Below are 25,664 nucleotides of genomic sequence, written 5' to 3'. Positions count from 1 at the left end.
GGGCTCGTTCCTTTGTTGATGGCAGCATCCCCACGAGCATCAAGCATCTTCTTTTCCTCATAAACAACCACTTGTTGTATGGATCTAAGCTCTCTGGGTCTTCAACCCCTGCAGCTAGAGCCTGAGCTATGTAGGACATAAAATGGGGGCTCTGGCTTGGCACCCATACCCAATGCCAAAGACGCGTAGAGCAAACTATTCTCAATCAAAATTAGTCTTTCTGCGTTTAGTGGGAGGGGTGCCCACCACAAAATCTTGTAATAACTTTCATTGCAAACAGTGGGAACTTTGCATTGTCCTCTTCCTTGTCGTATATTATGATCTACAAAACAATAATAAAACATTTATGGGCCCTAAGCGAGATTAGTACAATTGCCAAGTACTTGATTTGTTTCTACAAACCTTTTTGCGGTTGAAATGCTCGATGTAGTGGGACAACGTTGCATCCTTGCCTTGTACTCCAGTGACAAGCCCTTGCCGTGAGCCTCCCGCTCTTCTAAGGAAACTATTGTCATACACTAGCACGTGTCAACAAAAATATTGTTCATGATATTTCATCACTGGGCCATCTCCAATACCATCTGAATGCCTTTAAAAACTACCATCTAATTCTCGTCCATTTCCAGAATCGACCTTCCCCACAAGTGATAGACTGACTGACTATTCATTACCTGAGCTCTGGGTGCCATGGTCCTACCCATGTTTTCCAAGCCGAGTGGTTTTTTGTCGATTGAAACTGCTCATCTATTGGCAAATTGGCCTCTCTAGACTTCACTTCATTGAATGTATCTTTGATCAGTTGCCACCCTGAAGTGAAATGTAAGTTGTGGATAGCTATGTCAGCAATAAGATGTTAGTCCACTCCATCATCATCCACAAATCCCATGTCTGCCTCACAAAAATCTGCAATTGCAGCTAGGCAGTAGTCCTCCCATATATTTATCTCATGCATGATATTTGTGAGCAGAAAATAGTGGGTGTCGCCTGCCATAGCAAAGCTGGGAGTGCAATTCAGAGGCAAAGTCACTTCCTTATTTGGGCTTTCTTGCTTGCACCTTGATGCTGCATTCGCAAGAGAAGCAAGAGTTAAGCCCGCATCAAATGCTTCCTTTAATACCTCTACCCACTCTTCTTCTGGGTCAAACTGCACCTCCACATCCTCTATCTCTTCCTCTAGCGCCAATGGACAATACCAAAAGTTGTTGACTAGGAAGTCTCTGACTCACCATCCGTCTGTAATACAAGTAACAGACAAACCCGTGGTTGAATTCCACTAAGCAACACTTTTTTAAGTGCTTCATACACCTGTCTTGTACAAGCAGTGCATTGGAGGGACACTTTTCTAGACAACAATTCAGTCTCCTTGCCGCACTCTTGTCAGGGTCAAGGTCGGCTGGGGGCACATATCTCATGCCATCAATTGTCATGGAATTGTCACAAATGACTGCCTCATACTGTTGCAAATGGGTTTGTAGGTACTCAAATGAGCAATCTATGATCCTCTCTATAGAAAACTCTGCATTAAACATTCCTGATAGTTCTGATGCACGGTGATGAGCATAGGCATTGTATAAGAACGTGAATAGTTTTTCTTCACATGTATCCTCATCCACATTGTCTCTCTCCAGGACTATGATCCCCATGACTGAAAGAAAAAGCAATCCAAAACTATTTTTCAAAATTGTCTGTTTTTGGTGTCATAACCAAGTGAATATTGAGCCTGGAGTATCCCTCAAGGTCTCTACTCTCTTGGTTATGTCCCGTGCACTAATTTCATAATAGGTGACATGACTAGAGTCAAAACCAGGCGAATAGGGCCCCAAGAATCTCCGAAGGACCCTATTCGCTTGGTTTTGACCCAACTTGAATTATGTTGTACCCACGTCCATTTACAATAGGTGGATTGGAACAGAGCATTTAATGTTATCAGTAAATGCTTTGTATCCTGGCCCACATCGTATGTCTCCAGGACTATGATCCCCATGTCTAAAAGAAAAAGCAAGCCAAAACTACTACTATGAAAATTGGTCTGTATTTGGTGTCATAACCAAGCGAATATTGGACCTGGAGTATCCCTCACGATCTCTATTTGCTTGGTTCTGTCCCATGCACTCATGTCATAATAGGTGACATGACTAGAGTCAGAACTAGGCGAACAGGGACCCCAAGAATCTTCAAAGGGCCCTATTCGCTTGGTTCTGACTCAAGTTGAATTTACGTTGTACCCACGTCCATTCAAAACAGGTGGATTGGAACAGAGAATTTAATGTATCAATAAAAGATATATTGGCCTACTCACTCACTATGCCCAAACATAGCATTGAATAACAACTCAGGCACTGTCACATAAGGAGTAATTATTCTAACCATGCGGTGCATGGAGAATCTCAACTAATACGTACGATTTGTAACTATGCGAATCTTGAGGTTGCGAGACTTCTAATCTTACCCTAACGACCACTCTTTGACCTTGAAGTGTTGTTCCCCTTGTGCCCTAAACCCCGTTAACAGTGGCTTTGGTGCACACATAGTTAACAACACACAGGCAAGGGGGGGAAGGGGGGGAGAGAGAGAGAGAGAGAGAGAGAGAGAGATAGATAGATAGATAAGATAGTTCTATTATCGTCCTGGAGTGTCCTGAGCCAATATGACCTATGGGACCTAGAGAGAGAGAGAGAGAGAGAGAACCTCTCTCTACAAAATCCAATGGCACCGAATTGGATGGTGATGTTGCAGGTCGCTGAGAGAAAGAACCAAAAGGTGGCCAGGAGGAAGAGGAAGAAAAGGCAAAGGCAAGGGCGATGGCGACGTGGTAGCAATGGACTCAAGCCAGTGGAGGTCTGTCAATGCAAGATCGTGAGAGGTGGCCAAGGGGAAGAGTGCAAAAAAGGCGAAGACAAGGGCGGTCTGTTTGTTCTACTTGGAGATGGAGATGTCGACTGCAACAAAAATCAACATCTGACTCTAAACGGTCACTTGAAAAAGGCATGTGGGTTGTGCTCACAAGGACAAACCATTTTAGGAGTAATAAACGAGATCAGATTCCCATGCAGTACGATCTACCAACCACAATCTCGGGTGTAATCATGTGCATAAGTGAAGTTGTCACCCTCGTCGAGGTAAGCATAACTAAGTTTAGAGGCAGCACCCCTGCCAAACATTTTAACTATACCCTAGGCCCAGATGAGCGCTCATACAGTGAGCAAACAGTAAAAGCTTGAGCGCTCTTCTCCCTCTTTTTGCATCCTCTACTGCCTAGCGTTTTAACTCTGCCCCCGTCGATGCTACGCAGTAAGCAAAACCATCTCTTTTGTGCTCCCAACCCTTTTTGTGCATCCTCATCTTACTCTCTAGTGCTCCTCCTTTTTGCGCATCCTCCTCTTGTTACGTATGGAGCCTGCTTACCCCTTGTAATTTTTTGTGGTAAAAACGCGCACATTTGTAAGGCCCCCATTATGAGGAGAAGCCATCGTGCGTGAAGGAAAATCACTCATCGTCGAAAATAAAAATCACTCGTCGGAAACCAAAATTTTCACGGCCAAAATTCAGGGGCAACATTAGGGACCAGAATTTTCCTTTTCGCTGGAATATTATGGCCAGACGACGGCCGGAAAGTGGTCGAAAAACCACCAGTCGGTTGGCCAGTTGGCCGGTGGCCGGTGGACCGAATTCAAAAACGGACCTTGTCTTCTCAACGGCCACACATGGGCGGATTGAGGGTCCGATTTGGACTTATCTACACAAGGGTGGCTACACAAAATCCTGCCTCTAAATGAGAGAGGGCAACCCTTTTGACCTATAAAAGGAGGCCATTTCTACATACATTTCAGGTGGGAGATCTACTAAGGGTATAATCCCTTGTAAACTACTTCTTGTTTTGAAGTACTAAAGCCATTGAGTGGCTTCTTTCCCGTGGATGTAGCCCACATTGTGAACCACGTATATCGTTGTACTCTCTCTCTCTCTCTCTCTCTCTCCTCTCTCTCTCTCTCTCTCTCTCTCTCTCTCTCTACTCTATCTATAATCTGTGTTGTGAAATCTAAACTCTCTCCATTAAGTAATCTACTCAAATATCTATTTAGCTACATCATATTTCCTAACAACAACTGGTATTAAGCAAGTTTTGCTCGTAGCTAAGTTATCTCAAGGAAATGATTCCTTGAATTGAGTGGGAATTATGGCGGAGGAAGGGAAGCTCAAGATTGAGAATTTCAACGCAAAAACTACCAACATTGGAAGATGCAGATTGAAGACTATCTCTACCAAAAGCACCTCTATTTGCCACTAGGCGGTCTTGCAAAGAAGCCTGCAACAATGGCAGATGAAGCGTGGATTGTCCTTGATCGAAAAGCACTGGGAACAATATGGTTAAGCTTGGCATCAACGGTGGACTTCAATGTTTCGGAGATGAAGACCTCGGAGGACTTGATGAAGTCACTTGACAACTTCTACGAGAAACCATTGGCATCCAATAAGGTATTTCTTATGAAGCGCTTGTTCAATCTAAAGATGGCAGAGAATGGTTCAGTTGTAGAACACCTAAATGACTTTAACACAAACATAATTCAACTTCGATCGATGAAAATCAATTTCGATGACGAAGTGCGAGCTCTCCTTATACTATCATCTCTACCAGATAGTTGGGACAGCCTTGTGATGGCTATAAGTAATTCTATTTTGGCACAAATACTCTTAAGTTTGATGATGTTATGGGTGTTCTCCTAAGCGAGGAAATACGAAGGAGAAGCACAGGAGAATCATCAAGTGCTGCATTGTCAGTGGAAACAAGAGGAAGTCCTAAGGAGAGGTTCAAAACCAAAAGGGTCGTGATCGCTTAAGACAGAGCAAGTCACGCACAAAGTCAATTCTTGAATGTTGGAATTGCGGAAAGAAGGGCCACGTCAAGAAGGATTGGTGGTCCAAGAAGAAGAAGGAGACTGAGTCTCGACTCTCAAGACAACAAGCCAACATCAGAGGCCAATGTGGCAGGTAAAGTAGAACAAGATGCTCTAATTCTCTCATTAGACAATGTGTCTAATTCCTGGATAGTAGATTCCGAGGCTTCATTCCATGCGACACCACATAAGCAACATTTCCAAGATTACACCAAAGGTAATTTTGGGTATGTATACTTGGGAGATGATGAAGCTTGTGAGATTGTCGGCAAAGGTATAGTTTCTGTCAAAACTGCTAACGGACGTGAATGGAAGCTTAAAGATGTTAGGCATGTTCCTTCTCTTCAAAAAAATTGATCTCTACAGGACAATTGGATGATGAAGGTCACAACATTGCATTCGAAAACAAACGGTGGAAGATCTCAAAGGGATCTTTGGTGGTTGCGAAGGGAGAAAAGGTTGGTACACTTTACTTGTGTACTATGAGCACGCAACCTTCAGCTTGTGCAGCAAGTACAGAAGTTTGACAGTGCGGTGTGGAACTACCGGCTTGGGCATATGAGTGCCAAAGGAATGCAAATCCTTCAAACAAAGAAGCTTCTGCCATGTTTGAAAGAAGTGGACTTAGAGTTCTGTGAAGATTGTGTTTATGGTAAACAAAAGAGAGTAAATTTTCAAAAACCAGGAAATGAAAGAAAAAAAAAAACCTGAGTTGGTTCATTCTGACGTTTTGGGTCCTGCAAGTACACCATCACTTGAGGGCTCATTGTACTATGTAACATTCATAGACGATGCAACTAGAAAAACATGGGTTTATGTCATGAAGAATAAGTCCGATGTATTTTCCATATTTCAAAGGTGGAAAGCCTTTGTGGAGAATGAAACAAGTACCAAGGTTAAATGCCTCAGATCTGACAATGGAGGCGAATATTGCAGCTAAGCTTTTGAAAGCTTTTGTGCTAGCAATGGCATTCAGAGGCAAAGGACAACCCCAAGGACACCTCAACAAAATGGGATTTCGGAAAGGATGAACAGGACAGTCATGGAGCGAGCACGAAGCATGCAGCTACATGCAGGCCTATCGCTTTAGCTTTGGGTGGAAGTTGTAAGTACGTATGTGTACTTAATCAATCGGTCACCCTCAACGGCATTGGATGGGGGAGTTCTAGAAGAGGCATGGACAGGTAAACCGGTGAATTATGCATTTCTCAAAGTGTTTGGGTGTGAGGATTTCGTGCACATAGACAGAAGCCTAAGATCAAAGCTAGATGCAAAGTCCAAAAAGTGTTTCTTCATTGGCTATGGAGAAGGTGACTTTGGGTATCGCCTATGGAATCCTGAAGATGGTAAAATATTAAGGAGTAGGGATGTAATTTTTAATGAACAAAATATGTTTTGGAAAGAAAACAAACAAAAGAAACAGGTGATGAGTACATGGAGCTTGAGGACGGTGAAGACTCAAGGACTGCAAACGGGGACAATGTGCAACAACGTCAACCAATTGAGGAGCCTCAACATATTCCCCAAAGATCTACAAGAGCAAGTAGACCTCCAAAAATTTTTGTTCCTTCCTTCAACCATCTCTTGATCTCAGATTCTAGAGAGCCGGAATCATACAAAGAAGCTATGCAACATGAATCCAAAGAAGAATGGACGAAGAGCATGCAAGTGGGGATGGACTCACTACATCGCAACCAAACATGGAATTGAGTTGCCTAAAGGTAAGTGGACACTTCAAAACAAATGGGTCCACAAGGTGAAGGAAGAAGATGGTGGGAAGAAAGGTACAAGTCTAGGCTTGTGGTAAAAGGTTTTCTCAAAAGAAAGGTATTGACTTCAATGAAATATTTTCTCATGTTGTAAAAATGAACTCAATTAAGCTTGTCTTAAGCCTTGTGGTTGCTCATGATTTAAATCTCGAGCAAATGGATGTAAATACGGAATTCCCTCACGGTGACTTAGAGGAGGAAATCTACATGCTTCAACCAAAGGGGTATGAAAAAGTAAAAGGTAGGAGAAAATTGTTTGCAGATTAAGAAAAGCTTGTATGGATTAAAGCAAGCAATCAAGACAATGGTACTTGAAGTTCGATCGATGGATGTTAGATCATGATTCAGAGATGCAACTCAGATCATTGCGTCTACACGAAGAATTTGGGAGATGGAAGTTCATCATCCTAATGTTGTATGTTGATGACATGCTGATTGCAAGTGCTAACATGCAGGACATCAAGACCTAAAAGAGGAGCTATCTAAATCTTTTTCAATGAAAGATTTAGGTGCTGCAAAGAGGATACTTGGTATGAAAATTCAAGGGACAGGACGAAGAAGACAATAAAGCTATCTCAAGAGGATTACATCAAGAAGGTACTAGAAAGGTTTGCAATGCAAAATGCAAAACCACTTTCTACACCTTGGCTGGTCATTTTAAATTAATGATGGCTGTGTGTCCAAGACACAAGAGGAGATAGCCTATATGTCTAAGTTCCATATGCTACAATGGTAGGTTCTCTAATGTATGCTACGATCTAGACAAGGCCAGATATTGCACATGCAGTGGGAGTTGCGAGTAGGTTCATGACAACCCAGCTAAAGAACACTGGCAAGCTGTGAAGTGGATACTTAGGTATCTAAAAGGGACAACAACAAATGGTTTGTATTTTGGAGGAACTGATATTTTTCTAGAAGGGTATGCTGATGCAGATATGGTAGCTGACAATGATAATCGAAGAAGCACTACTGGCTATGTCTTCACAGTTGGAGGCACAACAGTAAGCTAGGCTTCAAAGCTGCAAAAAGTGGTCTCACTTCTACCACGAAACAAGTATGTAGCAATGATGGAGGCAAGCAAAGAAATTATGTGGCTTCACAGATTCTTAGAAGAGCTTGGATTCAAACAAGCCAATTGTGTATTGTACAGTGATAGCCAAAGTGCTATCCATCTTGTGAAGAACTCAGCCTTTCATTCAAGGACAAAGCACATTGAGGTGAGATATCACTTCATACGCACTCTTTTGAAGAGGGACATCTAAAGCTAGGAAAGGTGCATACAAGTGAAAATCCTGCAGACATGTTTACAAAGGTGGTCAACAAGGAGAAGTTGAGCTTTTTCTCATCTTCGATCGGCATTCAAGGATAAGAAGCCAGGATGGAAAGCAGTCACAGGGTTGGTTTGGAGATCAGTCTCCAAGTGGGAGATTGTTAAGTATGGAGCCTGATTTACCCCTTGTAATTTTTTGTGGTAAAAATGCACATTTGTAAGGCCCCCATTATGAGGAGAAGCCATCATGCGTGAAGGAAAATCACTCGTCGGATACCAAAATTTTCACGGCCAAAATTCAGGGGCAACTTTAGGGGCCGGAATATTCCTTTTCACCAGAATATTATGGCCGGATGGCCGCCAAAAAGTGGTCGAAAACCACCGTCGGTTGGCCAGTTGGCCGTGGTCGGAAGTCAATGGCCGGTGGCCGAATTCAAAAACGGACTTGTCTTCTCAAGGGCGGCCACACATGGCTGGATTGGAGGGTCCGGTTTGGACTTATCTACAAGGGTGGCTACACATGGCTGCCTCTCATGAGAGAGGGCAGCCCTTTTGACCTATAAAAGGAGCCATTTCTACACATATTTCATAGTGTGAAGTTGATGCAACAAGGTGAGTGTGAGGTGGTGAGAGTGAAGCAAGGCGGGAGCTCTATTAAGGGTCTAATCCCTTTGTAAACTACTTCTTGTTTTGAAGTACTAAAGCCACTGAGTGGATACTTTCCCATGGACGTAGCCCACATTGGGTGAACCACGTATATCGTGTTTACTCTCTCTCTCTCTCTCTCTCTTCCTACTCTATAATCTTGTGTGTGTGAAATCTATTTCTCTCCATTAAGTAACCTACTCAAATATCTATTTAGCTACGTCATATTTCCTAATACTTTTTCCTCCTATTCTGCGATGCTTTAGTGACGTAGAACTCTACACACAGTGAAGAGGTATGCTACTACACTTTTGTGCACTTGTATTTTGTGAGGTCAGCACCAAGCGAATAAGGGAAGGGAAAACTCTATTTGTTGCACCTGTTTGCTTGGTACTAACCATCATCTTTATTAATGATATTTGCTATTATACTTTTTTAAGGTCAGTACAAAGCAAATAAGGGAAGGCAAACTCTGTTCGTTGCACCTGTTTGCTTGGTATTGACCATCTTCTTTATTAATGATGTTTGCTATTATACTATTTTGAGGTCGGTAGCAAGAGAATAAGGGAAGGCCAACTTTATTCATTGCACCTGTTCGCTGGTACTGACCATCGTTGCACATGTTCGCTTGGTACTTACCATCCTCTTTATTAATGATGTTTGCTATTATACTTTTATGAGGTCACTACCAAGCGAATAAGGGAAGGAAAACTCTTTCGTTGCACATGTTCGCTTGTACTTACCATCATCTTTATTGATGATGTTTGCTATTACACTTTTATGAGGTCAGTACCAAGCGAATAAGGAAGGAAAACTCTGTTCATTGCACCTGTTTGCTTGTTACTAACCATCATCTTTATTAATGATGTTTGCTATTATACTTTTTTGAGGTCAGTACCAAGCAAGTAGAGGCAATACAACTGTATTTGGTGCACTCTCTTCGCTTTGTGATGACCCTAGAAATTTTAAGTCCCTTGTGAAAAAAATGACATGTCATTTTCTGTTATGATATTTGTAGAGATGCCTCGTGCAAAGGCCACACGTAGAAAGACAACAGGTGATTCTTTGCATGCTCAAGCAAGAAAGCACCAATATGAGGAGCACAGAGGTGTCCTACAAGAGCTGCGATGCAAGAGCTGCAAAGGATTGAACGGCACATGCAACCGCCATTCCACAACTTCCTTTCCAGCGAGTAGTGCAAGAGATTTGCGAGCATTGGAGAGTGGGCATTGCGATGGGCCAGTAGTGCACTTCTCTGCCTACAAGAAATTGCAAAAGACTACCTCATTGAATTCTTCAGCGATGGATATATCCTAGCTGCCCATGCACAGCGTGTTACTATCAGACAACGGGGTTTTGACCCTTCAAAGGCTTCACTTCTGCTACAATGGCTGCTTTAGCCAGTACCTATCCGGGATAGTAGATTCATGGATATTCTTAACATCCCCCCTCTCCATCCTCATGCACGATAGACAGAGCCTTTTAGGTCTGAATTAAACAGCAGAAGGACACGATCACGGGTCAAGAGAAATGACACAGATGGGAAGGTTGAGCCAGCCAATGAGGGCATGAGCAGGCTAGGGTGGACCCTGAGGCGATCCTTGAAGAAACATAGATAGTTATGGAGAACCAGTTATGAAGCAAAAATGAGCAAGGCATGGAGGATCTGGAGCTAGTTAGGGAGGAGCTTGTGCTTGTTAGGGAGGAGCATGTGTCAGTAAGGGAGGTGCCTGTTAGGAAAGAGCATGTGCCTGTTAGGGAGGAGCATGTGCCATTAAGGGAGGAGAATGAGGTAGCCACGGATAAAGCTCAACAAACAAGGGAAAGGCTCTGCTTCACAAGGGCCATCCAATGAGGAGCCTTTATCAGAGGAGTTGATTATTTTAGAGCAAATCAACAAAGAAAATGAAGAGAAGTTGCAAGTTCTGATTAGTGCAGCGCCTCTGCATGCACAGATACTGCTTTCTGGAAGGTCACAGAGGGGTTGCATTTTCAACCTCAATCAACAAGACTTCACGTGCATGCGCAATTTCTCCAACTCCAACGCAACGTATGCGGTCGTCAACATTGCTATGTAGTACTTCTCAAGCTCTTTATAAGTCATGATTGGCTCATTGAATGGCTGACTTTCTCTAAGACATGGGTCAGTGGCTTATGGAATTGGATAGTTATACCACTCCCTTCGTATTGACCCATGTCTTAGCGGCAGTTTGTCAACGTTGCTATGTGTTACGTCTCAAGATTTTCTTTATAAGTCATGCTTGGTTCATTGAATGGCTCACTACCGCCAAGACATGGGTAATACCAAGTGAGTCAGTGGCTTATGGAATTGGATAGTTATACCACTCACTCGGTATTGACCCATGTCTTTGTGGCAGTCGTCAATGTTGTTATGTGTTACGTCTCAAGATTTTCTTTATAAGTCACGCTTGGTTCATTAGATGGCTCACTACCGCTAAGACATGGGTCAATACCAAGCGAGTCAGTGGCTTATGGAATTTGATAGGTGCCCCAATCGCTCGGTATTGGCTCATGTGTTTGTGGCAGTGTGACAGCCCACTAAAATATCTAAAGTCTAATCTCTGCCATTGATTCATGTTAGGCACGCTATCTCGGTACTACCCACTGATGTTCAGAACAAAATATACGTAATAGATCCGTTGATCTCGCCTATGCTACAGAACAATGGAGTTTTCCTTTTTGGCTCTATTGCGCTGGTTTAGCAGAGTCAATTTTGATCTTGTGCGTTTTTTGGTCATTGCATACAATCAATCGTGAGTTTCTTTTTGCCTTGTAAAAACCATATTGGATTTAGGATCTTTTGATGGTTTTGGTGTAGTGATCATTGGAGTCTGTTGTTATTTGACCTTGAAGATAAGATTGTCTACTACGCAAACTCCGGTAAAGCAGGTTGTTTCACGCTCGTGTAAAAACGTAAGGCACATCTGGATACATTTGGAAGTAGTATCTCTTTGTAATGTGTTACTGACTCAAGTGGTTACGTATGTAGTGCCGCAAAAAAATTTGTATGCTGTGTAGAGCATGTTTTGTTAGAACATGATCTAGGGACTACCATCCGGCACAAACGGTCACTGTGCCCATGCAAGTTGATGACTATAGCTGTTGCTGGCGAACTTGTTTGAATACCTTGTTGCTCCTCGGTCAAATTTTGGATGTACCAAACATAAGTAATCGTGTTGTTTTCATTGTTTGTTTGTTGCAACATTTGTATTAAAAAGAAGCAACATCTTTACTTACTTTCTTATTATCACGCTTCTACAGGAACTTCAATTACATAACTACACCCCCAACGATGTGTGACATTTTTCTGTAATGGCCATCCAACATATTATAATCTCGATAAATAGACATACAAGAGAGGAAGGAGCGAGAGCTGAGGAGTTTGAACAGGCTCGCATTGACAAAATGATGCAGCGCTGCCATCAGACTCAAGAGTAAGTTCAAATATGCAATAAGCAATCAATCAATATATTATGCGGATCCGGACGCCGCAGAAGTAGAGGAATGGGCTACACATCAGCGACAAGAGCAAGAGTAGAGGGAAACTTCACAGGTGCAAGATGCATGGGAAGCCATGAAAGAGACCCATGATTTCGAACGATGCAAGGATGCCGGAGACGAGCGTCCCCCGAGGGAGAAGAAGCAGCAACCGGGGAAGAGGGCAAGGAAGCAGTGGCAGAGAGGGCAGGGGACCAGTGGCAGTAATCAAGGGAGAGGAAAGGGACCAGTGGCACCAACCGGGGGAGAGGACAAGGAGCAGTAGCAGGGGAAGGGAGTAATAACTACCTCTCTTTGTATACATCTTGACAAAAACAACACAATTTGTAAAGTTTTGAGACAATGAAAAGTGTACATTTTTTAAACATTGTTTGAGCGGCACAAAATGTCTCTGTATTAGTCACTTTGAAGAGTACATCATGGTTTGCATGGCATCAAAGCTCATTGCATGCACAATGTATGTGACTTAGCTTCCGATGGAAGCAATTAAGTGAAGTGTATTTGAGAGGGACTCCTGCACAATTTTGTTTTCTCCTTGCGTCTTGGAATCTGAGAAGATGAAAGAGTTAGATTCCTGTCTCAATGTATTAAAGACAATGAAAATTCATCCATTTAGTAAGCACCTTTCTATTGTTGAGACTAAATGCATACAATTCCGGCAAAAGTGGAAGTTCTTCACATATACGATCTACCCTGATCTGTGCAAGAGTTGTGCTTGACATTGTCTCTATCCCAGCAAGTAGGCAGTCTCGAAAGTAGAGCTCCATTGATAGAGGTTTTTTCTCGAGACTAGACTCTGTATCTTGGTCGAGTGGAATAAGCTACACACTAAGAAGATGATATCTAAAATAGTAAAACGACACTATGAATTTTGAGAGCTTATTATAAACTTGTAAATTATGGACTTCTTTTACAAAATACAGATTTTGCCCTGTGATTGTTCCTATCCCAATTATCATCTAAAAAGTCCAAACAGCTCTCAGACTTGCAAATGAACATTGTTGCGGTAGTTCTTATTTACTCATCAAAGAAGAAATATACAAACACTTCAAGAGGCATAAATAGTGCGAGCCGAACTATTTTTGTGGCAATTAAATACTTGAGGGACTTTTGTATATCCTGAAACAACCTAAAAGCTTTCACTAGTTTGCAAAGCTGGCAAAGACCAATCCTTGATGTCAAAGGATGGAAGTGACAAAGGAGCTACACGACCCCAACCAAAGGAAGTTCTCGGTTCCAAATATGACATATCATAAAAGGATATTCCATTATCTGCAAATTTCTTTGTTGTCTTTCCTCGTACATTTACTCACCAATAAATGCATGGAAAGCATCAAAATCTCAACTATGCTCTCAACTAGTTGCCAATCCGTCCTATTCGATGGATAATATCTGGAACATACCAAAGATGATATCCACCATTTAACCTTCAAATATAATCATGCACCAAGTGAGATGCTCAAAATAACTTACAGTTGGGCTGATGCCATGGAAAACTTGGAGGAGATGTTTGCAACCTTAAGCCTGCATGCTGAAAAGCATGTTGTATGAGGACCTCTTTCACCCGCTTGCTTCATACACATACTTTAAAACTTTTAACTTGTCCCTTAAAAGCCTTCATGAAATCATTGTGTTGCCTCCTCTTCCTCCTCCTAGTTTGCAGTAGTACCGAAATTTTGATAGTTATTTGAGATGGTATCCATGCTTGATCATCTGTAGTATAACTGTTCAAATGCTAACAGAGTCAATGGTAGTGCTAGGCCGTCAAGAAGTGGTCATGGTGTGCACTAGAATACACATAAAAGTTAGCGCAAATATTAAAAAAGGGAAGAAAGTTTTGAGAGGGAAGTAGAGCTACTCAAAGTCATATTTGGGTGGGAACATAGATACTAGATAGAGTCTTCAATGAAAGTTCTGAAATTCGTCGGTACAGAGTTAGTATGACTTATGGCATTTATGCCTTGAAAGCATGAAGTTGTGCAATTTGATGAACAAAATAATATTTTCCTCCCTTTTTTCTAAAAGAGCTTGGCTCCAAGATGTCGATTCTCAACGTAATGTTAGCCTCTTCCTCATTGGTCGAGCGCCACTCTCTCTCTAGAACTGAAAGGCCCAAAAGTGAGTCCAACTTTCTCCTAATGGTACTTGACAATAGACCAGAGAGAACTTGAGAGATATACATCTTTTGAAGGTCCACTCCACCAATATTTTATCACTCCTAGTGTAATCAGACCTACTGTATCGGAGACTAGATCAAAGATAAGAAGATTGAGTCCTGAAAGATCAAGAATTGTTGATTCAAGCCAACAATATTTTTAGTGGTTAGACGGATGGGATCCTTGGGCTCCAATGACTACACATAGGGTCAATAAAGCTCATAGCATGATATATACAACAAGAGGTCTGATTACCTTAACAAAAGAAAGAGTTGTGTGTCCTGAGGAGAGAGCATAGAAGGAAATCCAACTAGAGTTCCTAGTGGGGGTTCTGAGGCTAGAGATGCCCCTTGATACCTTGCACTCACTTTCAACCCTCATCTACACACACACACAACACACACACACACACACACACACACACACACACATGGAACATGAGCATCACACCATCAACGTGGTTATTCTGAGCTCTTGTAATCTGCATGTATTTATTCATCAAAGACTTCTTATGTTCTAATAACTCACCCATAGCTAAGAATCCGTCCGTGTGTTCCGAGCTCCCTCTCCCTATTCACCCCTACACACACACACACACACACACACACACAAGACATAAGAGCACTACACCATCAAGAGAAAATACTCGGGTCAAACCTACACCTGCTCAAAACTCACAAACATAGCTCGGCGATAAACCTCAGATCATACTCCCTTTTGGCAGCACTCAACCAAGTTGCAACCACCACAAGAAATTGCATCACAATCGTACTCATGGCGGCTAGGGCTTCGCAAACCAGGTAGACACTCCTTCGAGGTCTATTGAGAGAAGATTTGTATTTTGTATGATGTTTTATCTGCTCTACTTACAAAAGGTTTTTTTTATTAATGAATGGGGTACTTAATGCATGGTTGGGCATAGATGTTCTCACAAAGCATGTTGGTTTAAAAAGACACACTAAAAAAAAAGTTTACAGTGCTAAACTTTGTTATGGTATGATAGTAGGTAACGTGCCTTGAAAACAATACTACATGCTTAGCAATGAACCATGCTAAGTTAAGCGCACACTACAAATATATGGTTTTTTTGGACAAAAAGATGTATGAAAATCCTCGATATGAAGTTGCCATGGGTGATCTCAAGGTTTTTTGGATAAAATAATCAAAAATGGGGGAAACTCTATCGAAATTTTCTAAAAATTGAGGATTTAGGAAATTATTTCTAAAGTAATCGTATAAACATGGGTATATTATACATAAATAGAAGTACATTGTACAACTAGATGACCCATAAAAGGATGAGTGGTTTAAATAAAAGATGGCTTTAGGCTTAGGGGCTCCATAAAAGATGGAATCAAATTGATGAATGGATGTATTTGTTGTGTTTAAACTACACACAAATGTTTAACAAAAATACATTATAATATAACATAGTTGGACTTTGATATGTTATGATGGCAACAAACCTTTAGGTTAAGAAAACAATAATATATGCTAATGGTTGATGAGGTACCTCCTCAAAAAATCAAAAGTACCCATTAAACCAAAACATGCCATGGTAGCAAAAAAAGTCATAAAGAAATGGATTATGCCTAATAGGAAGGCAAAAAACCGACCCCCTAATATATACAAGGAGACTAAGGGGGTCTTGGGCTATGGGACAGCGATAACGAGTAGAATGGGTTTCTTGGATATCTAACTTCCCATCAAAGTAGCCCACTTGCTATTTTTTTGATGGATGGTGGTAGGTATAGGCCTTTTCTTGTATGATTTTTGGAGCTCTCTCAATCTCCTACCAGAAACGGATGTACCAAGAATAAGTTCAATAGTTTAAAAATTTGTGTTTTGTCTTGTGTCCCCTGGTTATGTCATTTTTGTGTCAAGTGTCAGTATATGGTTCTTGAATAAAGGGATGTCAAATATAAACTCTCTCTCTCTCTCTCTCTCTCCTCTCTCTCTCTCTCTCTCTCACTCTCTCTCTCTCTCACACACACACACACACACACACACACACACACAACACACACACGTAGAGTGTAAAGAGTTCCATCTTTGAAAAAAAATTCCACAATCAAATAACCCTTTGACAACAGCATCTCCAAAAGCGGTATGATAACCCTCATGATCAAGTTGCCCAATGCTAACCAAATTGAGTTTTCCAAGTGGGATGCATATTCTAGAAATGTTTTTATCCATTTTTCTCTTTAGACACATGACAAGGTCATGTAGGAGCAAAGAATTTTGGGCATGTAGTGTCCCAGATACATTTTTGCACCCTGCATTTATAGACCTACATAGTAAGGTTTTGTTTGGCACACATTGATAGTCATAAGGTATGCAACATCGTCTAGAAACTCATGGATTTTGGTTTAGCGAGTGCAGAGTACGAGTTATCAGGGTCCCCTCACTCATTTTGTTGAGTGTTTACAATTACCTCCACAGACAAGTACATCTCGTACTTGATGGGTGTCATATTTTTAGACATCATTATATGAGACATATTCCACATGTTGAGAATATGAGTCTTTGGACTGACACTAGCACCTTTATTTCAATTATGTGTCATGACAAATCCCCTAGGTGGTGGTCATATCCATGTATTAGACCATTTCAAGCATGTCTTTAGTGGTCAAACATTATCCGAGGATACATAGTAAGACTTGTGAAGCTTACAAGTACTACTGAACAACATTCACGAATGGTTGTTTGTATGTATAGCAAGGCTATGTATTGTTAATGAAAATATTTCATTGTTTGTGCTTAGATGTGATTTATATTTCACATTTCTATTATGGTTCAAACATTTTGGTTTTTAAGTGATTGTAGTAGAAAGTATTTAGTTCTCTTCATAGTACTATATACCCTCTCTTCATGTGCATTGAGCATCACATATTTCATAAGCATCGGTACTTATAGTCATGAAAATATAGGTTCATATCATTTTTTGTTAAATGCATGAGCACTAGGTGTTATGGGCCTAGTATTTAGCAAAGGTAGATTTGAAGCGGCATGCAATTCATGAAAATTGATAGCTATGAAGCATTCCTCATTTTATGTACAGTATCTCTATGAGATTGATTGTGGGTCTACCAATCACCTTCAGAGGCCATGGCTCGGTTTAGGTGCTTGTAGATACATTGACTAAACTTAAAGTTTCTTTATTTCACTATTCAATCTCTAAACTTAACCACATTGGTTGTTTATAATCTGTATTGATTATAAGGTAGGTGCTCTTTCTTTGCTCTTTTTCATAATCACCACATACTTGGACCTGAAAGAGAACTCAACACTTGAGACTCCACTCAGATTCATTGGCTGCTAAGGTAGGTGCCTCCTTGCGGTACTCTTGTATGGTGAGAGAGAGAGAGAGAGAGAGAGAGAGAGAGAGAGAGAGAGAGAGAGGTACAAATATACAATGGAAAGTGTCTTATACAGCCAAATGTATGGAGAACTGGCAAGACTACTTCTTAGATTAGTGGATAAGGAGCTAGCATAGAGACATTCCCACTAGTAGAAGCTCTAGAGAGTGAGATACTAGCCCATATTTTCCCCTTTAGCTCATGGTGAAGTGAACAATTTACATGAATTATAGTGGAAAAGAAATGGGTAAAAATGGTAGCAATAAGTAAAAAAACTAGCATGGTCTTTGCTAGATTCAAAGGTGATATGCATCGACATGATCAAAAGCAAACAATCCACACATCTCAAATGATGAAAAGAAATTGCCCATTTCTTAGAGAAAATTTAGTTAATTGAAAAGTTGTCCCACACATTAGCTTCAGCTCAACTTGTTGGTTGGCCAATATTCTCTGTTAAAACCAAATCCTTAGCATAAGAGAGTAAAAAATCCCCCCCACCATAACCACTTTTTTAAGACAATCTTTGATGCAATAGGAAATATGCATAGGGTGGTATGGCCTCCTCTCCTGAGGCATGATCATTGGCTAAGATCTTTCTATGATGCCATATTTACAAAGATAAAAAAACTCGAGGAAAAAAGAATTTGATTTATCAATGAGGTGTAACTAAAAACCTAATTCATGGATGTTTAAGGTGTCCTCACTATCAAGTGGCTCAAGCGTTAATTGCATGGCTAGCTCTCTTCATAGAAATATCCTCATTTGCTTGATTTTGTGTAGCAAGTTCTGAGCATATTGTATGTCTCGTAGCATGTAGAATTTCTTGAAGTGTTAATCTCTTAGGTGCCACAAGCCTTGTTGAATATTCCTCTAGTAAGAAAGGTTTGATAAAAGGTTGAAATCTATGTTCTTTCTTTGCTCTTCTTTCATAATCACCGCATACTTGGACTTGAAAGAGAACTCAACACTTGAGATTCCACTCGATTCATTGGTTGCTAAGTAGGTGCCTCCTTGTGGTACTTCGTTTCATTATGCTCTCAGCTAGTGTACAATTGCATGGGAGAGCTAACTCTGCAATTGTGTATAAGACTCCCCATAGCCACATATTTAATGGCCCTTGGCCTCATCTTTACAAGGCGTCCCCAAAAGTACATGCTTTCGATAAGTGAAGTTGTGAAACTTTCACTAATTGATGCAAAAGCTCCCAGCGTCCAACCTACCACGTTAACAACGTATGGCTCGTGTTTTCTACCATGAATTGTGCCATGTTTGTGCTCACTATGGCTCGAGGTCATGCCTTTTTTTTCATAAGCTCTCCTCTCAACTCCAAGTCCAATAATAGTCATGCCACATCACCAAGTTGTGACAGACACAATTTTCGACCATCTGTTGCAACACATCCTCCTATGCAGGAGTCTCAATGCAAGGTGTCACAGATAGGAGCAGAGACTGACGACTCTCCTTGTCCGACACATCAATAAACGGACCAATAATGAAAGTAAAGCAATTTAGACACCCAGCAAGAGATCTAATTAAGCCTCCTTATAAGAGATCACTGTAACCGAGTATTGCCATGAAGAGTCCAAGAATGTACGACTGTAAACAAGTCTCCTCTAGGTTGAGTGGAAAAAAAGCAAGTACAAGTCGCTCTCGGGTGAAAAACCACCACATGGTCCCAAGGAAACACAACCCCCCAACGCATATATCCCCTCCCCCCCCCCAAATCTCTCTCTCTCTCTCTCTCTCTCTCTCTCTCCTCTCTCTCTCTCTCTCTCTCTCTCTCTCTCTCTCTCTCTCTCTCTCTCTCTCTCTCTCTCTCTCTCTCTCTCTGTGTGTGTGTGTGTGTGTCTGTGTGTGTGTGTGTGTGTGTGTGTGTGTGTGTGTGTGTGTGTGTGTGTGTGTGTGTGTGTGTGTGTGTGTGTGTGTGCTGTGCGTGCACGCACGCATGCGCACTCCACAAACAGCCCGGGGGCACATCCACATCTCTCTGACTGCATGGGACCCCGCCCCTTCAACGCCATCGTGGGGTATCCTCTTATACTCCAAACAAAAGGGGGAGGCCCATGCCCCCCCCCCCCCGGGTGTATGAACAAGCCCCAATTGGGCACTGCCATAGTCAATCGACATCGCCAAACGGATGCCACAATCCACCATCGGTGACAGTGGCTCCAACATTAATCACCATCTCATTGTGGGCACACATGCGAGAAGGCCACCATAGCAGCGCCCCACGGGCAAGGAGGGGAGGAATCCATAGCTCCATCTCTCTCCTCTTGGATACTTAGTTTCTCCCTCCAATATATATACCACACCTCCTTTGGACTCTATTGCACATATGGTTTAATCCCACGCCACGTGGCAGTCTCCCATGAAGTGCACCTTCAAGGGTTACCCAAAACCACAAAATTTCCCAAAAAATCCCCATTTTCCCTGCTACTTTGACCTAGTCCCATTTCCAACTCCAATGTTAGATGGCCATGGTATAAAGCCAACGTGGAAGCTGACTCTGATCCATCAGGACCTTGTGCATTTTGGCAAGTTGACAATAGTAAACAATCGTTCCCAAATGGGAAAAACCATATGTAACCGCATCTCCTCTGCCAACTGTCAGCTTCAAACTTTAATATCTTGATGATCGCAACTCTGTTTGGCAGGCCGTCACTTTTGGCTAGCTCCATAAGCTTCACACTACCTCTACAAACCCCTGGCAAGCTTGAAAAACATATGATGGCACGTTTATAGAGGCAATCAAAATGGTGCAGCAGAAAAATTTAAACTTCTCATATCTTATCCATTTGGGATCCAATTACCAATCCGAAAAGACCGACATACTCCATTTTGTTGCACTCATCCATTCTGTTGAGAATCTGTGAAGCACCCTTTCTTCAAACTGTCATATCTTGAGTTGTACATTACAAATTGACAGGCCCCCTTTGGACTAGCCTATAAAGCACTTTGAAAACCACCTTTTGCACTTTCATTTATACACTTTAAGCTCTCCAATTAGCCAATTTGAGAAGCCCCATGGAAGCACGTTGGTCAAAATATCCCAAAACTGCACACACATATGGATCAACCTGTGTGCCCTTGACCTTCATACCTCCTTTATCACCCCCCGGGGATTCACCATGGAAAATTTATCTCACCACGTAAGTGCAGGGGAGGGGGGTTTTTTACAAGTTACATAAGCGTATAAGTTAGGGGCAGGCACCCAATAATTTATCTCCCAATCTTAAAAATAAGGAGGGGGGTATCATATTTAAGAGGGGGGGGTACCTGAACCGGGTTGATTACTTTGTAATAATTGGTCACCGATCTGTACTAGAATTCAGATGAATTTAGGGGAAGTTTTTTATCAGGTCACACATCAAATTTTGCATCAAGCCAGTCATAAATAAGGGATAATTTGGAGCAGGTCAAGGGTGATTTACACCAGCTGTAGATGGGTCAGAATTGGATGAGTAGCTAGAGTGCAGGTTGATCGGGCACATAATTTGAAAGTCAAACTAAGACACATTGAGGGTATATCTAGTTATCAACAAAAGTGGTTCCTTAGTACGTTGCAATTCACTATGCTACACACTCTTTGACTAGTTTTACTCAGTTAGATTATGTGCGACCTAAATTTTATATATAAGATAGGGGTATGATAGTTTTCTTCATTGATTGTCGTATAAGCGTAGAAAGGGGGGTCATATTCCCTAATATGAGTCGTATATAGGGGTTTTATCAAAGTTGTCCGCTCGCAGGTGGCGTCCTGTTTTGTATTATAAAGAGTGAATTCCCCCGGTATCACCCTAGCATACACTTTAGACACCCATATCCCTGCTTCTTGCTCTTCCTAGCACAGACTCACTTTATCTGCACCAATGTCCCCAAAAGCAGCTTTCAAAAAGTAATGCTCAAAAGTTCTGAAAGTCAATGCTTTCAATAGTTGGCGCAAAGCTCCCAACATTGAGCTTGCCACGTCAACAACGTGTGGCCCATGTCTTCCACCAAGAATTGTGCCACGTTTTGTGCTCATTATGGCCTTGACTCAGGTTCACCTTTTTGTTCACAAGCTCTCCTCTTTCTCCAGTCCAGAAGCAGACATGCCACATCACCAAGTTGTGACATATGCGGAGCACAAACTCATGACTCTCCTTTTCTGACAGATCAAGATATTGGAACCATATCATCATGCATAGGCATATAACCAGGATCACTAATGAAATTAAAGAAATTAAGCCCCTTGACAAGAGATCTAATTAAACCTCTTGATAAGAGATCTCTAAAGCCGAGTATTTCCAACAAAAGTTCTAAAAGTCAAATGCTTTCATTAATTGACAGAAAAACTCCCAACATCCAACCTGCCACGTCAACAATGTACAGCCCGTGTTTTTTTGCCATGAATTGTGACATGTTTGTGCTTACTAAGGCTCAAAGAAAACATACCTAAACCTAGCTGCAACCACAAGAAAACACCCATGGGTCTCTCCCATCAATATATACAATATAGATTGACCTTTGGTGCTATTATGGCTAAGGTCAAGTGTAGGCCTCGGACTGTTTAGATGTTGGTGGATCCCGGTCTTCTCCTCCAATTGCTTGCAACCCATGACTATAGCTCTATCCCGCTTGTATAACTAACATAGAGTCCTAATTATTGCATCACCACATTGTTCGATAAATGACGAGAATTTACCCTTCAAATAAACCACCTATAAGAATGCACCTTGTTTCTATTGTGGACATGGTGGTACTCATACCAATGTGTACTTATCAAGTAGGCATGAGAAGTATGAAACATGCTCTAAATATATAATGACATTGCTGGCAACCTTTAGTGTATATAGTTTCTTCATTAGACAAGGCTCCTTTGGGATGTGAATTTATATCAAACGTGGTTGCCAAAGTAGAGATAATTGCCCATTTTAGTGAGGTTAAGATCTTGAAAAGATTATTAGCTGAGGGCACATGCCAATTGTTGGCTTGGATCTATATGAATATGCTCATGCTCATCTTTAGTGACTATCTTCCAAATTTTTTCTTCCTTGTGATTGTAGCTTGGTTTCCCATGGGAAGAGACATGTGATGGAGAATTGCTTGATACCAATGCCATACTTGGATTACCTTATATGGTAGAGAGAGAGAGAGAGAGAGAGATGTACAAATGTAGAACATTCCCACTAGTAGAAGCTCTATAGAGTGAGATACCAGCCCATATTGCCCCCCTTTAGCTCACGGGTGAAGTGAATAGTTTAGATGACGTCTAGTGGAAAAGAAATGGGTAAACATGGTAGCAATAAGGAAAAAAACTAGCATGGTCTTTGCTAAATTCAAAGGTGATATGCGTCGACATGATCAAAAGCAAACAATCCACACGTCTCAAATGATGAAAAGAAGCTGCCATTGCATAGAGAAAATTTAGTTAATTGAAAGGTTGTCCCACACATGAGCTATAGGCTCAACTTGCCGGTTGGCCAATACTCCCTCTTGAGACCAAATCCTTAGCGAAAGAGAATAAAAAATCCCCCCACCATAACCACTTTTTTTAAAACAATTTTTGATGCAATAGGAAATATGCATAGGGTGGTACGGCCTCCTCCGTTCAGGCATGGTCATTGTCTAAGATCTTTTTCTGATACCATATTTACATAGATAAAAACCTCGAGCAAAAAAGGCTTATATGCAATTCCTCCTTAGAGGCTCGTTCCCATAAAGAATATTGGCCGCACAAAACATTACAAAGATGTCATTCCGCTTCAAAAAATAATGATGCAAGAAGTTTGGAAAGCTCCTTCTGTGTTTGGCCGTCAACACTTCCTTGTGATTGTAGCTTGGTTTCCCATAGGAAGAGACTTGTGATGGAGAATTGCTTGATAGCAATGCCATACTTGGATACCCTTATATGGTGGAGAGAGAGAGAGAGAGAGAGAGAGAGAGATGTACAAATGCACAATGGAAGGTGTCTTATACAACCAAGTGTATGGAGAACTTGCAGGAATACTTCTTAGATACTATCCCATATTGCCCCCCTTTAGCTCATGGGTGAAGTGAACAGTTTAGTAGATGACTTCTAGTGGAAAAGAAATGGGTAAACAAGGAAAAAAACTAACATGGTCTTTGCTAGATTCAAAGGTGATATGGATCGACATGATCAAAAGCAAACAATCCACACATCTCAAATGACGAAAAGAAGTTGCCATTTCTTAGAGAAAATTTAGTTAATTGAAAAGTTGTACCACACATGAGCTGAGCTTCAGGCTCAACATGTTGGCTGGACAATATTCTCTCTCGAGACCAAATCCTTAGCAAAAGAAATTAAAAATCCCCCCACCATAACCACTTTTTTAAAACAATCTTGGATGCAATAGGAAGTATGCATAGGGTGGTATGGCCTCCTCCGCGGAGGCATGATCATTGTCTAAGATCTTTCTATGATGCCCTCCCATTGGTATCGAGCCATTCCGTTGAGGGGCGACAACTTCGATGAGAGAGAGGTCTTGGCTTGTCAGGATTCCGGTGCGTATGGTTTATGCAAACTTCATTACCAAGGATTTAGGACCTGCATCAGATGCAACCTCAACATGCGCTTTGACAGGATGCAAGAAAGTAACACTTTCAATAAGTGATGCAAAAGCCAGCATGCCATCTCTTGAAACACAACCTCCAGTAGGCCTAAGAGCCTTGCAATCTCAATGCAAGATGGAATCACCGTCACTGATAGGGGCATCTGTCCTTCTCGCCCATGTTGCTTGGCACGCTACTATTATTCTGCCTAGTCTGGGCAAAGCCGAGATGCTCAAGTGCGTGGGATGAGCCTTGGAAGCCCTTCTTGCAGTGTGTGCTTGTATGCCTAGACATGACACCCTTTGTTGGGCTAGAGTTGTTCTGCTCGAGAGATGGTAAACTTCACCGGTCATGCTCTCTGATGTGCTATCAAGCCTCTTTTTCTCTGAGCAATCCCGATTGGCATGTCTCAAAGCAACGAAATCCAATTCGTCATCACCACTGCTCATCACAGCAGACAAGTTTCAAAGCGTTTTGTGGGGCCATCGCAGAAGAGATTTGAGTTTGAAAATTTGGAAGGGGGGTGCGCCAGGCCTCTGAGGCAGTGCAATACAGAGGCGACGCGCGCAGCCCCCGGGCAGCAAGCTGCCGGGAGGGGGCTGCCCCCCGTGAGAAAAATTAGGTTAATATCATGTGGCCCGATGGACCACGTATCAGATATTAAACTGATAAGAACAGATACTACACTTGATCTTAGCCAAAAGGCCGAGAAAGGTATGCGCTACCCAGCGTGCTCTCTCTGGCTTTTATACCTGCTCCGCCCCACGGCTTGCCCTGTGGGACTGATGCCACGCCGGCCTTATTGCATTGAGATAATTCCCTACTTTTGGAGTCGTGGGTGCATATACAAGCCACCAGAAAACTGCCTCTCTCCTAGTGCCGCGGCAAAAACACGTACCCGACGATCCTACGTGTGTTTACACATCATGATAATAGCCAAGAAGGAAGAATGATACTCAAAAGGTATGCGTGTCGCAATTTTCTATCTATACCTCATGGCTATCTAGTACACTAGTAGAGATGAAAACCATGCTCGTATGTACTTCTTCTTCCATCTCCATGCCCACTTGTGTTTGTGTGATTCTTCACTAGCGTCTTTAATGCTCTTGGTGGAGAGTGCACTAATGATACAACCCCACATTTCAATGCCGTAGCAAAATATAGGCATTAGCAGGTGTCAAAGAGATATTTCATGAGAAGCTAACATTTGATATTGACACATGTTTTCAAATGCACAATAGTAGGCTCAGTTCATGGCTTCAAAATGATGCATCGAACATTCACGGCATTTGTGCTTGGTATGGACATTAAGGCCAAGGTACTTGAAGCTGGCTCTTGATTATAGGCAATGCATGGTTGTGGCATGGTTTCTCCTTGTTAAACAGTTTTCGCAAGCATATCTTGGCAATCACGGCATGTGTGGTTGGTATGAGCATTTAAGACAAGGTACTTGAAGCTGGCTCTTGATTTATAGGCAATGCATGGTTTTCTCCTTGTTA

The 25,664-nt window shown here is 41.8% G+C and overlaps 1 non-coding gene and 1 pseudogene across 1 annotated transcript; one reads left to right on the top strand and one right to left on the bottom strand.

Moving 5' to 3' along the window:
* Positions 1-23,924: 23,924 nt before the first annotated feature.
* Positions 23,925-24,788, top strand: LOC147451741 (uncharacterized; annotated as a pseudogene).
* Positions 24,684-24,883, bottom strand: LOC147451740 (U2 spliceosomal RNA). Its single transcript, XR_015189070.1, has one exon. It is a non-coding gene; the product is annotated as a U2 spliceosomal RNA (small nuclear RNA).
* Positions 24,884-25,664: the final 781 nt, after the last annotated feature.

The sequence above is a fragment of the Adiantum capillus-veneris genome, chromosome 8 (assembly GCF_014529385.1).
Source record: "Adiantum capillus-veneris isolate H3 chromosome 8, ASM1452938v2, whole genome shotgun sequence".
NCBI classification, from domain to species: Eukaryota; Viridiplantae; Streptophyta; class Polypodiopsida; order Polypodiales; family Pteridaceae; genus Adiantum; species Adiantum capillus-veneris.
The sequence above is the reverse complement of the archived record's forward strand: the minus strand, read 5'-3'. Positions and strand labels throughout refer to the sequence as shown.